The sequence below is a fragment of the Myotis davidii genome, unplaced genomic scaffold (assembly GCF_000327345.1).
Source record: "Myotis davidii unplaced genomic scaffold, ASM32734v1 scaffold86, whole genome shotgun sequence".
Taxonomy (NCBI): Eukaryota; Metazoa; Chordata; class Mammalia; order Chiroptera; family Vespertilionidae; genus Myotis; species Myotis davidii.
Genome location: NW_006298058.1, coordinates 1,511,294 through 1,527,815, shown reverse-complemented (window position 1 = coordinate 1,527,815; position 16,522 = coordinate 1,511,294). Strand labels below are relative to the sequence as shown.

General features: G+C 41.2%; 1 protein-coding gene across 5 annotated transcripts in view; it reads left to right on the top strand.

Moving 5' to 3' along the window:
• The window catches only part of ARHGAP21 (Rho GTPase activating protein 21), a 135,526-nt gene that overhangs the window by 14,404 nt on the left and 104,600 nt on the right, over window positions 1-16,522 (top strand). The gene's annotated exons all lie outside the window — the stretch shown is intronic.

Here is a 16,522-nt window from a genome sequence, read left to right as displayed (position 1 = left end):
CCCCCCCCCCCCGCCCCATTGTTTCTTCTGGATTCCTGACATCAAGTTACCCTCACCACTAGTGCTGGTTGTGAAGATCTATAATCCACGATTCAAAATTGTTAGGTTTTTCAGAATTCAAAAGTTTTCAAATTTTAGAAATGTATGATGATGCAGGTTCTGTGACAGCATTCAGCTGTTAGACTACTTTGTGCTATAAATGCATGGATATTTTACTGTGGGGAATAAACAGACGTGGAAAGAGCATCATGTTAGCTCAGGGCAAGGTAAGTTTTGCCATCAATAAGTTACAAAACATGTTTTAACTTTCAGACCTGTTTGAATTTCAGAACTGTCCATATAGGAATATAGATATGTATGACCCAATGTTTTTGAAATGTAAACTGTGCATGTTGGTGGGGGAGGGGAGGGCTCTAGTGATCATATGACACTATGATTTTAATCCTTAATTCTTTTCCTTTATTTATAGAAGTAAATCAGTTCAGAAGGTGACCTATGTGTTGTATCATGTGTCTGCCTATCTATCTGCTTATTTGTATCTATCATCTATCTATCTGTCTATCTATCTATCTATCATCTATCATCTATCTAGTAGTATTAACTGATAGATGTAAACATATGTCATGCTTCAGTCTTTATTATACCCCCAATTGTTGTATTTTATACTAGTGGTAGCCTCTTCTAGTTTTCTCCCGAGTTCTTTAGACATGAGCTTAATTGTCTTTGCTAGCTTCCTGTCCAATATGATTTTCTAATTTATCTTTTATGTGTATTTCCTGCCCAAGACCTGGAATCAGCCATTTTTTTAAAGAGCCCCTACATTCTTCTAGTGGTGAATGATATTTCGCTATCACATCTGGATGATAGAGATGTTCATTGCTACTTATAATTGTTTATGGTCTTATTCATACTAACCTTTTATTTTGAAATAACTTTATATTCACAGTACAGAGATACTATTACACTGCAGAGATACCTTGCATCCTTCATCCACATTTCTCTAATGTAAACATCTGTTAAATAGCCAGGAAATAAGTATTGTAATAATACTAATACTAAATTACACGCTGTGTTTAGGAATGATTTATAACAGCTTGACTGTATGTAGTTGTGCCTTTAGTCTCCAAGTCCTTTTTTCCACCCTTTGGTATGAGCTTAGTGGTTCCTAACTACTAAGGAGGGCCCCTCAGATCACCTGGGGACTTTTGAATATAAGATGCCTGAAACCCTTCCCTCCCCTCTCCTGGAGTTGTTCAGAATTGCCAATGGGGATAGAATAGACAGTGTCATTGTAGGCATTTAAGGATTTCGCTTGATTTACACCTGCCCTAATAGCTTTGGGGATCATTTAAAAAAGGAAACAATTTGTGTTTGCAAACAACTGGTGATAGCCCCTTGGTCCCAAAATAAAAGTTATTTATCCTAAATAATTCAAGTTTGATGCTTCTAGTGCCAAAGATTCCTATCATACTTAGAATTGTCCTTCCACATTTATTAACTCATTCAACAAATATTAATTGAGCACCTTATAAGTGCCAGACCCTGGGGATATAGCAATGAAAAGGTACAGACATGGTCTGGTGTCTGCCTTCATGGATATACATCGGTAATGGGATAGGGAGAGCAAGACAACTCAGCTAAAGATTTCGAAGACCAGCGAGTTAGAAACAAGTTCATAGGAGCTTCAGTTTTCAGATTTTGAGGGCTTTGAATCTGACCTTGCAACTTTACTTTTTTGTTTGTTTGTTTGTTTGTTTAACCTGGCTTTTGGAAACTTACTTTGCCGTTGGAGACTTTTCTCATTAACTAATGCATATTCTTTAATCTATAGAACAAGCAGGAACATACTTTGGGAAATTGCTGGAGGCAGAAAGGAGCAGGGAGGGGATGTAGGCAGGCTAATCATAATTAGCTTGTGGCTTCAAAGATTGTTTTGATAGTCCTGTGGAGGCAAGGTTCCAGACAGCTGTTTGGGAGACCCCCATCAATTTTTAGGCAGTGAGTGGGGATAGAAGAGAGACAGGTTAAATATACAGTTTAGTTGAAGTGACAGGACTTGGTAACTAGATGTGAGAGGTAAGGAAGAGGGAGTCTAGGATCTCTGGATTCTTCTGTTTGAGTGACCAGTTGCCCTTATGCAGATGAGGGTTTGCAGAGCTGCTGTGGTTCTGAGAGAGAAGATAACAAGTTCCGTTTGGACATGTGATATGTATAAGGTATCTAGGTGTTTGTGCTTAGCAAGAGTCTAGACATGCAAATTTGGAGCTTGGGGAAAAGGGTGGGGCTTAAGAGAGGTTTGGAAGTAATTACTAATAAACACCATTAAAATAAGAGGTAGAATTCTAATTTAGATAGGAAGGAAGGCTCGTCTAAAGAATATGAATAGCCTTCATGATTAGGTGTGTGGTAGACTCTGCTTTAAGCATGTTATTTTGTACTAAAATATCCCATGCGGGCAGGTGTTCTTTTACAAAGGAATGAGCTGCAGTTTAAAGATTAAGCCCTTATCTTCCAGGCAGACCTCTAGAAGGTAGCAGGTGAGGAAGTGACGTCAGTCTTACTAAGGTCTGGGCTTTCTCACTTTCCGACACTGCCTCTTGCAAAAGAGGGATGGTTCGAGAAGTAGGAAGAGAAGCAGGAGAGTGGTAATACGGTACCCACGGCAAGAGACATTTAAGGTGTTGTTGGCAGTGTGAGATGTGGCTTTGTGTTCAGAGCTGGTTTGTTATGGGAGCAGTCTGCAAGCTTGATTTATTATACCGCCTTTCCAAGTTGTGTTTTCATTGAAGAATAAACCCAGAAAGAGGGTAGAAGCAATCATCTTTTAAAAAATTAAATAATAATAAATATAGAATAAGTTGTCTGTGAAAACTGTTTCCTTTGTGATGTAGCCATTTGAATGTACGGTGCTTGGGGAGGTGATGTAGTCCTGCCAGTGAGCTCTGCTGCGGGCAGGAAGGGAGGGGGAGATCCTATTTGTGGATGGCATCACTGCGGAGCTCCCTCACAGCGCCCGGTGCTGACAAAAGCTGAGTCACAGAACCTCGGAGACCTGCTCCAGGCAGTCATGGCCCAGTTCAGGATTTTAAACTGCATGAGCAACCACAACTGGAGTTTATTGTGCCATCTGTATTGTGCGTGGAGCGATCAGGTTTGTTTGATAAATATGTATTTTTGCTTTTTAATCCAAAACTGCTATAATGTATAAAGAAAAAAAATCAGTGAAAATACTGGATATGAAATCACTCTCTTCCTGTAACAGTAAAAAAGTCATCTTTTAGACTGTTACTTTTTATTGAAATACTTGTGTACTATGACATATCTCAATTCTGATGATCAGAATTTCTCTAAAAGAATAAACTCTTAAGCTGCATGGACGAGACTTTATTTGTAAAGCTTTGTATGGCGGGGGAGGGGAAAATAAAACTAGCAAAAATTAAAGCAATAAAATTGTAAGGTAAGGTAAATGTTATGTATTTCATGAGACGTTTGCTGTGTTAATAAGGTAGGCAAGATTTTGGGATGAGTTTCTTTTTAGCTAGTTTTTAATTTTTAATGAAATTTGGTTCTTGATTTCTGTTGTTATAGGATTAAATGGAAATTCTTTTTAAAACATCTTCTGTTACTAGACAGTCTTTTGAGAAAGTAGTTATTTTGTAGTAGAGAAAATTTACTGAATATATTTTTCATGATAGTTATTATGTTTTTGGATTTTCTTCCCTAGGAAGCAAAAACTCTTTTTTTCCTTCAACCTTCAATCAATTAACACGGTTATTCTCAGGTGTAGACTGCTTTTATAAGTCTTAAAGACTATTGTACATATTCAGCTTAATGCGTTCTCTTTAGAATTGAAAGAAACCTGCATGTTAGATTTTTGTTTCAGCTATCAATGAATCTTTAAAAATGATGAATTATTTACCTTGCAGGTTTATTTATCATTTTGTGGGTATTCATCATCCTTATTCTAAAAAATGCTTTAGTATTGTTTGAAATTTAGAAGAAAAACAAATTCAAAATATTGAAATCAGTGGATAATAAATGAAATGTACCACTCCTGTCACATACACACACATACTGCCATTTATTTCTCAGTTCTCCTATAGCCAATGAATGAACAGACGTTTATGAAACATGAGCTTAGTTCCAAATGAGACTTTTGGGTCTCCAGTACTTTCCTTTATGTCCTATTCTTTCTAGCCTGGAATGGTGAAAAGATATTTTCATAGTTAGGGTAGGGCACAGTAGACTAATGTACAGGGAAATTAGAGATGGAGGTCATTTAGTCTATATATCTCCCAGTATAAGATTGATCCCTCAATGCACTTTCTAGTTCTCTCCCTAATGGATTTACATTACCATAAAAATATGGACTTTAAATGGCTACTTAGAGAATAAAAGAAGAGAGATACAATTATCTTAGCATGTAAAATTCATAACATTCAGAGCACACTAAAGCTGAAACAAAAAATATTAGTGTTTAGTAACTAGTTTGCAGCTAATACTAAACTCATTGGTTAGCCTCATTTTCAGAAAGTTTTCTAGTTTGGGGTCCTGGGCCTTGTGAAGACTTCATTCTGGCTAATTCCAAAGGAATTTTGGGGTTGCAACAGAATCTAGGGATGAGTTGATCCAGATGGCCAGCAATAAAAAGTCCTTTTGGACATGCCTTGGCTTGGGGTTTTGAAGATTGATGTTACTACTCTCCTTGTGGTTTAGATCCAACAATAGGCCATTTGTTTGCAAACATCTCTCAGCAGAAGACTATGAAGAACTCAGCATTAAGTAAAAATGGCCTGTGGATGTTATGCCTTCACTTAAAGTTTTTGGCGGAGGTCACATACTCTGCTTTTGGGGTTACTAGACAGTTCCATACCAGAATGAAGCGAGGTGAGGAGTCATTATAACATGGCGGGGCTGATGGAGGCTGTGGCTAACTGGAGATTCAGCTTCAGGAGATTTATGCTATGTTGAACCTACTCTTGTCATATCATTTCGTTTCCTGGAGAAACTAAACTTGCATTTTTATATAAATTCGTCCTAATGTTTAAATGTTGATGACTAACTCAAGTTTTTAAAAATACTGTGGCCAGATGTGGGTCTAGGCTTCCAGTGTGTAACTTCTGATTTGTAGAAAGACTTAAGAGTAGCATTTGGTTTTAGTGGAGTTTTACTATTGAAGCTAAGTGGTACCCAAAGAGGCTGTTAGATATCTTTGGAAAGTTTATGATATATATAGGTAGGGAAGAAATGTGAGAGAGAAATAAGAAGAGTAAATGACAAGGCAGGATGAGGAGCGAGGGAAGCCGACTGAAGAAAGAGACAAAAGTAATGATATGATGGGAAATAGAAAAGTGCCACATTTGGCAAAGATCTCAGTAGGCACTCTTTTGGCATACTGCTGGGGAATTCTGTCAAGGTTTTGTTTATTATTAAACTAGAGATCCGGTGCCCCAAAATTTGTGCATGAGGGTGGGGAAGGGGGAGGTCCCTCAGCTGGCTTGTGCCCTCTCGCAGTCTGGGATCCCTCGGGGGATGACCACCTGCTGGCTTAGGCCCGCTCCCCAGGGGATTGGGCCTAAGCTGGCAGACATCCCTCTGATAGCCCGGGAGCCCTCGGGGGATGTCCACTTGCCAGTGGGGAGCAGGCCTAAGCTGCAGTCGGACATCCTTAGCGCTGCTGAGGAGCCGGGAGAGGCTCCCACCACCACCACTGTGCTGGCAGCCATCAGTCTGGCTTGTGGCTGAGCAGAGCTCCCCTTTAGGAGTGCACTGACCACCAGGGGGCAGCTCCTGCATTGAGCGTCTGCCCCCTGGTGGTCAGTGTGTGTCATAGTGACCAGTCATTCCCAGTCTTTCTGCTGTTAGGGTCAATTTTTCATATTACTCTTTTATTATATAGGATAGCGGCCTGGTACATGGGTGGGGGCCAGCTGTTTTGCCCTGATGGGTGTCCCAGATCAGGGTGGTGGTCCTGCTGGGGTGCCTGGTCAGCCTAGGTTAGGGGCTGAGGGCGGTTTTCAGACTGGCCATATCCCCTTCAGGGTGGGGTCCCCGTTGGAGTGCCTGGCCAGCCTGGGTGAGGGGTTGAGGGCTGTTTTCAGGCTGGCCACACCCCCTTCAGGGAGGGGAGTCCTGCTGGGGTGCCTGGCCAGTCTGGGTGAGTGACTGAGGGCTGTTTGCAGGCTGGCCAAGCCCCCCATTAGGGACCCTCACCCTATGAGGGTGTGGCCATCCTGGGTGAGGGGCTGATGGCTGTTTGCAGGCTGGCCCCAGCCCCCAGCCATCCAAGCTCCCAGTGGAGGCTGACTGGAAGCAGGTATCTGGGATTTATTTGTATTCTATAATTGAAACTGTTGCCTTGAGCAGAGCACACAGCCACTGGCGGGTAGCTTGGCTTCCTCCATTGCCCAGGCAACCAAGCCTCCTGCTTGCTCCAGCTCTGTGGCTGCCAGCCGCCATCTTGGTTGGGTTAATTTGCATATAGTCGCTCTGATTGGCTGGTGGGCGAATGTACGGTCAATTAGCATCTTTGTCTTTTATTAGTGTAGATAGCTCTACATTGTTGTACAGAGGCAGCAGTAGTGTTGTATTAAGAGTGGAGATTTTGGTGCTTTAGAACTGGCATCAAGTCCATGCTGTCCCTGGCTTTGTGGTGAATCTGGCATTGCTCACTCACCTCTGCCTCTCCATTTCCAGTAGCACTTACATCATGAATTCTTAAATGAGATAACCTGGACACAGCACTTAACATAGTGCTTGGCATTCTTAGTATTATTATTAATGTAGTCTAGGTTGATTTGGTATGCATATGTGTTATATTAGATTTCCCCCCATGATCATTTTTTGTAATAATTTAGACTTTTTTTCCCCCAAGCCAAACCTGTTTTTTAAAAAAATTAAACATGAAGAAAAGAAAAAAGTAAAGTAAAAATTAAACAAGTTTTTTTTCAATTACAGTTTACATTTAATATTATTTGTATTAGTTTTAGGTGTACTGCATAGTGATTAGACAAGCATGTACTTTACAAGGTGTTCTTCCCAATATTTCCAGTACCCACCTGTCACCAAGCATCGTTATTATAATATTATTGACTATCTTGTTGACTTTTTTAAAAAAAATTCTCACCTGAGGATATGTATCTCATTGATTCTAGAGAGAGAGAGAGGACGGGAGGAGAGAGAGAGAGAGAGAGAGAGAGAGAGAAACATTGACCTGAGAGGGACACATTGATTGATTGCCTCCTGTATATGCCCCATTCTGGGAATGAACCCACAACCTGGGTATGTTCCCTGACCAGTAATCAAATTCATGGCCCTTCAGTGCACAGGATAATGCTCCAACCAGCTAACTGAGTCACACCTGCCGGGGATTGACTATATTAAATGAGATTTACATTGGAAATAAAAAAGTGGGAGTAAAGGCATTCCTTCAACTTAATTTTTAAAATTGTAAATAAAATGCGTGGTCATTTGTAAAAATTGGACAATATAAATTAAAATAGACATACCTCGTTCAATTATTCAAATACAAATTCTGTTCATATTTTGATATTTATACTGCCAATTTTCTTTCCTATGTATAGTGTTTTTCCTCTGTGTAGATATGTGTGTATTTTATAAGTTATATTATGCATGTTTTACTATATTGTGACATCATTTTTAATGGCTGCTTAATACTCTAGCTAGAGAATATAGATATAACATTATCATTATATTTAATGTTTTATTTATGTTACAAAAATATCATTTAATCATTTATCTATTGTTGAACATTTAAATTGCTTCCAGTTCTTTTTTGTTATAGTAAATAAAGTACAATGAAGATCTTTATGATTAAAATTGTTTTCTTATTTAGGACTTTTTTCATAGGACACAATCTCAGAAATGAAATTATTGGGTCAGAATGGTAATATTTTTAAAGCATAACTTTTACAAAATTAACCTCTATGTATGCTTGGACTTTGTGAAAGAGGTGGCAGGAGAGAGAGATTTATAGATTGTAATACTGTTTGTGTGTGTGCGTGTGTGTGTTTGTGTGTGAGAACCCTGTGTTACTCATTCTCTTTTCAGCTTGGTGTATGATAAATTTCAAATGTTCCAGTCAATATTTAGAATTAAGGGCTGAACGGTGATAGTGGAGTCAGATATAAGGAGTTGGATATCAAGGTTTCATGTCTAGGATATATCCCATAATCTAGATCTAGTGATAATTGGTATTACACAGGCACATATATAGAAAACTCAGACAGAATACTGGGAGCACCAGCCATGGGAGATCCTGGAGTTATCATTCTTCACATATATTAGTATGCAGCCTACAGTCTATTTTTAATCATGTAGCCAATCCGATCCTATTAAACATCAGAACATGTTACTTCACTTGGAGCCCCTCACATACTGCCCATGTCACTGAGCATAAAATCCAAGGGGCCTCATGTGCGTTGTTTCCCTTCCTCCATCATCTCCATGACCTTTTCCACATCCGTTTGCCCTACTCATTCTTCTCTGATGACTCTGAAACTTGCTGTTTCAATTCCAGGGCCTTTGCACTTTCTCTTCCCTCTTCTTGAAATGCGTCAAGGGGCCCTTCTCAATGAAGTGTTCTCAAATTTGTTAAGTATTGTAAAAGGAAAAGAATTATACCAGAAGAATTTGAAAGAAGATGTAAAAAATGAAAGGAGACTTTATTATTTAACAGAAATAGTCATTCTGTATCAGTCCATTTTAGGGAGGAAGAGCCAGAGGAATCCTAGATTGCATTCCTTGAGCTGTAAGCCAGGAGATAACCATACTGAGGACTCGGGGAGCAATGTTTCCTCTCTTCACTGGGGAAACCAAATGAAAGACAGAAAAAGGCTTCAGAGAATATTTTTTTCTTTTTTTATTGCTTCCCCCTTGAAACTCCCCTCCTCCTGCCTTTATTGGTAAGAAGCAGTTGTAGCTTAGGGCTCATTTTGTTCCTTAGAGCTGTTGGAGCAGGTCCCTGCTTCTAACACCTAAGAGGAGGCTTTACATTGACAAGATAGGAAATTGGGAATCAGTGTGGCCCACAGACCAGCAGAATCCGCATGGCCTGAAAGCTTGAGAGAAATCAAACTTTCAGGTGCCACCCTAGACTTATGAAATCAGAATGTTTATTTTAACAAGATCCTTAGATGCTCTGCACAGGAAAGCTCTGCCTTAAATGATGGAAAGAAAGGAAGTAAAAGGTTCCTTTTTTAAATAGAGATGTTTTATTTAACTCTTCAAAAAATATTTGCATTGTATCTTCCTTTAAAAATTAAGGTACATTACTATGATGTTATCACTTATTAGGTTATTTAAATACATTTATAAAAATATTCTAAATCCTCCCTCCCTCCCTCCCTCCCTCCCTCTCTCCCTCCCTCCTGAGACCAGTTAATCCAGAATACATGAACATAAAAAGGTTGAAGGCCCTGAGGATTTTGCCTTGCTGGGCATATTGATTTTTTTCTTGGCTTGACCCCCAGGACAGCAGTCTGTGTAGGTTTGCAGTGACCTTTCCTCTCTCCTCGTCAGGTCACTGCATACTCCAACACACATGGCCTTGTACTGGAGATGCTAGAAGTGGCGCGGGAGAAGCATGATGGCAGGCCTGTGCACGTGGGACTAATAGAAGAACTTAGGTGTTCAGGAACATAGCTGACATTGCCAAAAGGCACAGATGGCTTATTTTCTGCAGGTAGAGTTAGCAGGTGAAATGGGGTCAGTGAAGAGGCTGAGAATGAAAGTACAGAGGCCTCTTAATCGTTGTTATGAGAAATCCAGATAGCCACATCTGCATTTTACCAGTAGTATTTGAGAATTATTCACCTACAGCTTCTAAAACTGGCTCTCTGACATCCCCCGAGGGGTCCAGTTTCATTCTTTTACATGTGACTGACCAGTTTTTTGTTGTAAATCGATTGAACCTATATGCGTAGGTTTATTTCTGAGCTTTCTGTTCTCTTCCACTGAATCTTTTTATGTCAATACCATACTGTCTTGATTACTATCGCTTTGTAACATAGTTTCAAATCAGTGATCATGATGCCTCAAGCTTTGTTGTTTCTCAAGATTGCTTTGGCTATTTGGGGATCTTTTGTGGTTCCATATACATTTTAGGATTGCTTGTTCTATTTCTGTGAAAGATGCCATTGGAATTTTGATAGAGACTGCAATGAATATGTAGATTGCTTTGAGTATTATGGACATTTTACTAATACTAAGTCTTCTCATCTATGAGCATGAAATATCTATTTGAGTCTTCTTCCAGTTCTTTTATTGTTGTTTTATAGTTTTCAGTGTATGGGTCTTTCAACTTTTTGTTAAATTTATTCTGAGGTATCTTACTTTTTTTTGATGCAGTTGTAATTTGGATAGTTTTCTTAATTTCTCTTTCTGATAGTTTATTATTAGTGTATAGAAATGCAACAGATTTCTGTATATTGATTTTATATCCTGCAACTTGACCAAACTAATTTAGTTTAAGATTGCAGAGGTTTATGCCATAACCGGTTTGGCTCAGTGGATAGAGAGTTGGCCTGTGGACTGAAGGGTCCCAGGTTCGATTCTGGTCAAGGGCATGTACCTTGGTTGCGGGCACATCCCCAGTGGGGGCTGTGCAGGAGGCGGCTGGTTGATGTTTCTCTCTCATCGATGTTTCTGACTCTCTATCCCTCTCCCTTCCTCTCTGTAAAAAATCAATAAAATATACATTAAAAAATATATAAAAAGATTGCAGAGGTTTTAAAATGTGGTTTAATGTCATTTAACAATGTGTAATTGCTTTTTTTCTGAAAAGTGGTAAATTTGAATGGTAAACAACTGGTTTAATATCTAGTTCTTACTGATGGTTAACATCAAGCCAGCTGCATCTGGATCTGTAATTTAGGGTCCAGTGACTCTCTGTCATACCCATGTTTGGTTTTGGTGTTCAACCTGGGGGGCTCTGGTTGATTGGTGAAATCAGGTTTAAATGAATAAGAAAGACAAAATGGAAATATGGGAAGGGAAGAGGCAGATCACAGAGGGACAGACTAAATGGTGTGTGGGACGAATGGAATGGCAGACCCAATCTATCTTGATTTCTAGATGATAGTTGGACTTGATTGCCAGGAGAAAGGCACTTATAATAGTAGCTTTTGAACGTTACCTTCTCCCCAGCTTTGGGGAAAACAGTTTGCTTGAGAAGTTGGATGGTTTGGTGGAAAGAGTCCTAACTAAGAGTAGAGACTCTTGCACACTCATCTTTTCTGTCACTACTAGGTTGTGCACTTCTGAACAACTTTCTGAATGCCCTGGAGTTTAGTGTTCTTACCTGTAAGTTGATTAGGTGATTTCCAGGGCTTCTTTCCCCAGTTCTAACAAAAAGTGATTCTCAGAAAAGCAGGTTCTGTCTTATATAATACTAGAGGCCTGTTGCATGAAAAGATTCGTGCAATAGGCTTTCCCTTCCCCTGGCTGCCAGCACTGGTTTTCCTCCGGCACCTGGGACCCAGGCCTTCGCTCCGGCCAGAGCCACCTTCAAACCTTCGCTGCTTCGGCCAGAGCCGCCTTCAGTCTTCACTCCACTGCTTGGTGCCTACGTATGCAAATTAACCACCATCTTTGTTGGTGGTTAATTTGTATATCTTGCTGATTAGCCAATGAGAGATGTAGTGAAGGTACAGTCAATTACCATGTTTGTCTATTATTAGATAGGATTGTATATTTGAGGAATGATTTATTTATTTATTCATTCATTCATTTTTAAATTAAACTTATTGCTGTGACATTGGTCAACATGCACATATAGGTTTCATGTGTGGATTTCTAAGTTACAGAATCTGAATATGTGCCCACTACCCAGGAATGACATTTAAAATCCTGTGTTATACCAAGTTTATTCATGCCTGAAGGGAAATGCTTATGTAGGGACCATTCACAATGACTTTTGTCTAGAGGATGAGTGGGAAAATCTTTCATTTATTACAAACTTTATAGTAGGTGCATTGAAGTATGCAGTACCTATTTTTTCCAAGAATGTTCAAATATAAACAAATGTAGGAACTATTTAGAATTTTGCTCTCAAACAATACTTCCTTTTAGTTGAATTTAGTGTTCAATTTATCAGCTTCTAAAATAGGAATAATAGAGCTATACTGTGAAATAAGCATACTTTTAATTGATGGTCATCTTAGGGAGTACTGGGGAAAATGTGGACTGAGAAGGGGATCATAGGAGCAGGGAGAGAAGAAAAGGTGGGGCAGGAAAGTGGGAGGAAGGAACCAAGTAGGCAAAAAGGTAAGGAAACAGAAAGCTGAAGTAGAGTCTTTCCCTCTTCTCCTCTTGTTGGAATTCATCCCTTTATTTGCCGCTGTTGTCCCCACATCCCTTCTCACCCCTTTGCCCAAACCCTCTTTGCAAGACCACTGCACTACTCTCCCAGTATCTGGTCGGTCCACCGCCTCCCTCTCTGGATAGTTTCCCTTGGCTTACAGAGATGTCTGTCCTGGGATGTTACACCTGCCTTCCCCAGGGGCAGGTGAGCACCAGCAGTGGACTGCCCCTAGGAATAACATGTCTTATACTCCTCTCTGTAGATTCTGGGCCAGGGGCCCTGGAAGCCATCCTGACTTTGATGCTCATTCCTGAATTTCTCCACCTTGACTCTGAATGTTTAATCTGCTTCCTGGTCTCTGGTGTTATGTGATGCTAACATCCTCTTTGCTTCTTAAGAGGCCTGGATTTATAGCAGTATCTCCTGTTGTCAGTGCTGGCCTGCTGGGGACTGACAGCACCTTGCTTCTCAGAGGAGCTGATCCACCCGCGCCAGTGCTTTCTGTGTTGCCTCTGTAAACGGAGTGTCCTCCACCCTCCCCAGGAACATAGCAGGGTGGATTTCTGGTCTGATATGTTAGACCCATTCTAGCATGCCCACTTCTCTTAGCCTTTAGATCCGTCCTTTCCATCGCAGTCTACCATAGCAGTTCTGGCACCTGTAGTTCATTTAATATGGATATCACTTCCTCCAAGCTTCCTAGAGCTGTCCTCCTCGTGTGTCTTAGCCCTTGCCTCAGTTTTCAATCCTGTATGAAGTCAGTGCCCATCTCTGCCTTTCTCCAGCTCTGTTCTCTACCTGGGATCTACTAGTAACACCTACAGACACTCCCAACTGTATGTATATTGGCTTGCAGTTCCTTTGGCATATAATTCCTTTCCCTTTTTTTGAGTTTTATTTTTAAGCTTTATTGCATGAGACCAGAGCAGCTTTAGTCTAGAGCAGCGGTTCTCAACCTGCGGATCGCGACCCCTTTGGGGGGTTGAACGACCCTTTCACAGGGGTTGCCTAAATACATCCTGCATATCAGATATTTATATTACAATTCATAACAGTAGCAACATTACAGTTATGAAGTAGCAACGAAAATAATTTTATGGTTGGGGGTCACCACAACATGAGGAACTGTATTAAAGGGTCGTGGCATTAGGAAGGTTGAGAACCACTGGTCTAGAGCTAATTTTGTCCCACTAGTGAGGCAATATACTTTGGAGTGTTTTGCCTGGTACTCCACAGATTAGGGGGTTTGCCCCACTCTGATTGGTAGAAAACAGGCACTGTTCCAGGCCTGTGTGAGTTTCAGGGATTGGTCCATGATTGTTTTGAAAATTCTCTCCCCTCAGGGTCATCAGCTGAAGACCAAGTGGGGAGGCCCCTTTGCAGATGTCCAGAGCTCCCTCTCTGGGCTGCTTTCTTCTCTCTAGTGCTCTTCCTTGTCAACTCCAGCCACCTGGGCTTCATTAAATGTTAGGGAGACCACTGGGCCCTGCCTGGATTCCCCCTCCTTGTGCCTGGCTTGGAACTGCATAGTAAGCTAGGGCAATGAGGCCTACTTGCTTTCCTTTTTGTCACAGATCACTGTTCTTTGTTGTCTGATGTCCAGTGTCTGGAAACCATTGTCTCCTATATGTTGTCTGGCTTTTTTAGTTGTTTTGGGTGGTAGAGTGTATTAGTTATGTATTGCAGAATAATAGCAACCTAACACAATAACATTTATTGTCTCACGGTGTCTGTAGGTCAGAAATCCAGATGTGGCCTCACTGGTCCTTTGGCTCAGTGTACACTTGCCGGCTCTGGGGTCAGCCCTGACAGCTTCAGGCCCCTCAGGGCTTGCCCGAGGGAGGACCTGCTTCTGCCTCACTGATGTGGCTGCTGGTGGGATTTGCTTCTCACAGACTGTTGGGCTGAGGGCCTCAGTTATTGACTGGCTGTGGCTGCCTCACTTTCTTGTCACGGGGCCTCTCCAGAGGGCAGCTCACAACATGGCAACTCAGTTCATAAGTTGGAGCATGGGAGAAGAGTGTGTGGAAGAGACAGACATCACAGACTTTTTAATAATTTTATAAAAAAATATTTTTATTGATTTTAGAGAGGAAAGGAGAAACAGAAACATCAATGATGAGATGTTTCTGCACACCCCTTACTGGGGATCAAGTCTGCAACCTGGGCATGTGTCCTGACCGGAATCGAACTCTGACCTCCTGGTTCATAAGTTGAAGCTCAACCACATGGACTGGCCCATTACAGTCTTTTGTTATCTAATCTTGGAAGTGACATCCCAGAACATTTGCTGAATTCCATTCATTAGGTGGAAATCACTAGGTCCAGCCCACACTCTAGGGGAGGAGACTGCACAGGAATGTGAATACCAGAAGGTGGGATCAATGTTCTCTTTCTTCTTCTTTTGTTTTCTACAGCTGTGATAGATTATAATCCATTTCAGAATTGGGAGATGTGTTGGGGATCCTCCAAACGACCCCCTGTTCAGTGATTTGGTAAGAGCACTTACAGCAGCGGTTCTCAACCTGTGGGTCGCGACCCCTTTGGGGGCCGAATGACCCTTTCACAGGGGTCGCCTAAGACCATCGGAAAACACATATATAATTACATATTGTTTTTGTGATTAATCACTATGCTTTAATTATGTTGAATTTGTAACAATGAAATTGGGGGTCACCCCAACATGAGGAACTGTATTAAAGGGTCACGGCATTAGGAAGGTTGAGAACCACTGACTTACCAGACTCAGTGTAAAATAGTATTCACAACTGTGGTTCATTACAGCAAAAGGATACAAAACAAAATCAGCAAAGGGAAAAGGAGTATGGGACAAAGTTCAGAAAAAATCACACCCAAGCTTCCAAGGTTCTTTCCTCACTGGAGACAGAGGGTACACTTAATTCCTGTAACAACCAATTGTGACAATGTTATTGGCGAGATGGGTAGGCCTTGGTTCTTATCTTCTTGAGGGAAAGATTTCAATTAAGAGACAAAGTGTAGAAAAGCAAGCAAGAATTTATTGACTGCAGCAAAATATACTTAGGAGAGTGAAACAAAGAAGAGCATAAAAGAAGCTACAGGAGGGCTAGGCTGGGCTGCCTTGGCTCCCTGGGAAGTCCGAGAAAAGGGGGCCTTGGAGACAGGCTCAGAGGGTGAGCCCCAGACAAGCTGCTGCTGCCCATTGCTCCCCTGGTTGTAAGTCTTATGGGGTCCCTTAGAGGTTAGGGGATAGGTGCTGGGAGGGAGGGGGAAGAGTGGGTGTGGGGGGGTGGGGGCCGCAGAGGAGAGGGCAAAGGGAATGGCATGGTTTTGCTCCCTGGAGGGAGAGTGCCCACTGGGACCTTCGTTTTCCCCTGTTTTAAAATCTGGGGGTGTGGGGGCGACCCTAGGGGTGGATCAGTAGAATATTCATCAGCTTTATGCTGTTCTACCAAAATGAGATTCATTCTCTTAATTTGTCTGTCCTTAGGGGTGGTTGTCAAATAGCACTTAATTGGATTTCTGTTATCTGTTTCCCTGAGTATAGGGCAGTGGTTCTCAACCTTCCTAATGCCGCAACCCTTTAATACAGTTTCTCATGTTGTGGTGACCCCCAACCATAAAATTATTTTCGTTGCTGCTTCATAACTGTAATTTCGCTACTGTTATGAATCATAATGTAAATATCTGATATGCAGGATGTATTTTCATTGTTACAAATTGAACATAATTAAAGCATAGTGATTAATCACAAAAAATATGTAATTATATATGTGTTTTCTGATGGTCTTAGGCAACCCCTGTGAAAGGGTCATTCGACCCCCAAAGGGGTCGCGACCCACAGGTTGAGAACCGCTGGTATAGGGTGATTTGAGCTATTTATCCTCTGGTTGTGGAGGAGTGCAAACCATTTATTCTTTTTTTTAAATATATTTTTTAATTGTTGATAGTATTGCAGATATCTCCCATTTTCCCCTCTCCCTTCTTTACCCTCTTCCTTCTAGCCCAAACCATTTACTCTTAAATGTCCTTGGTTTAAGGAAGATAGGGTTTACTAGGTGGCTACAAACTGCTGTTTAATGATCTGTCTTAGTTTCCCTCTTCTGCTTGTCCTGGAATTTTCCTATTATTCTACTAGTGGCCCGGTGCATGAAATTTGTGCAGGGGGCGGGGAGGGTGTCCCTCAGCCTGGCCTGCACCCTCTCCAATCTGGGACATACT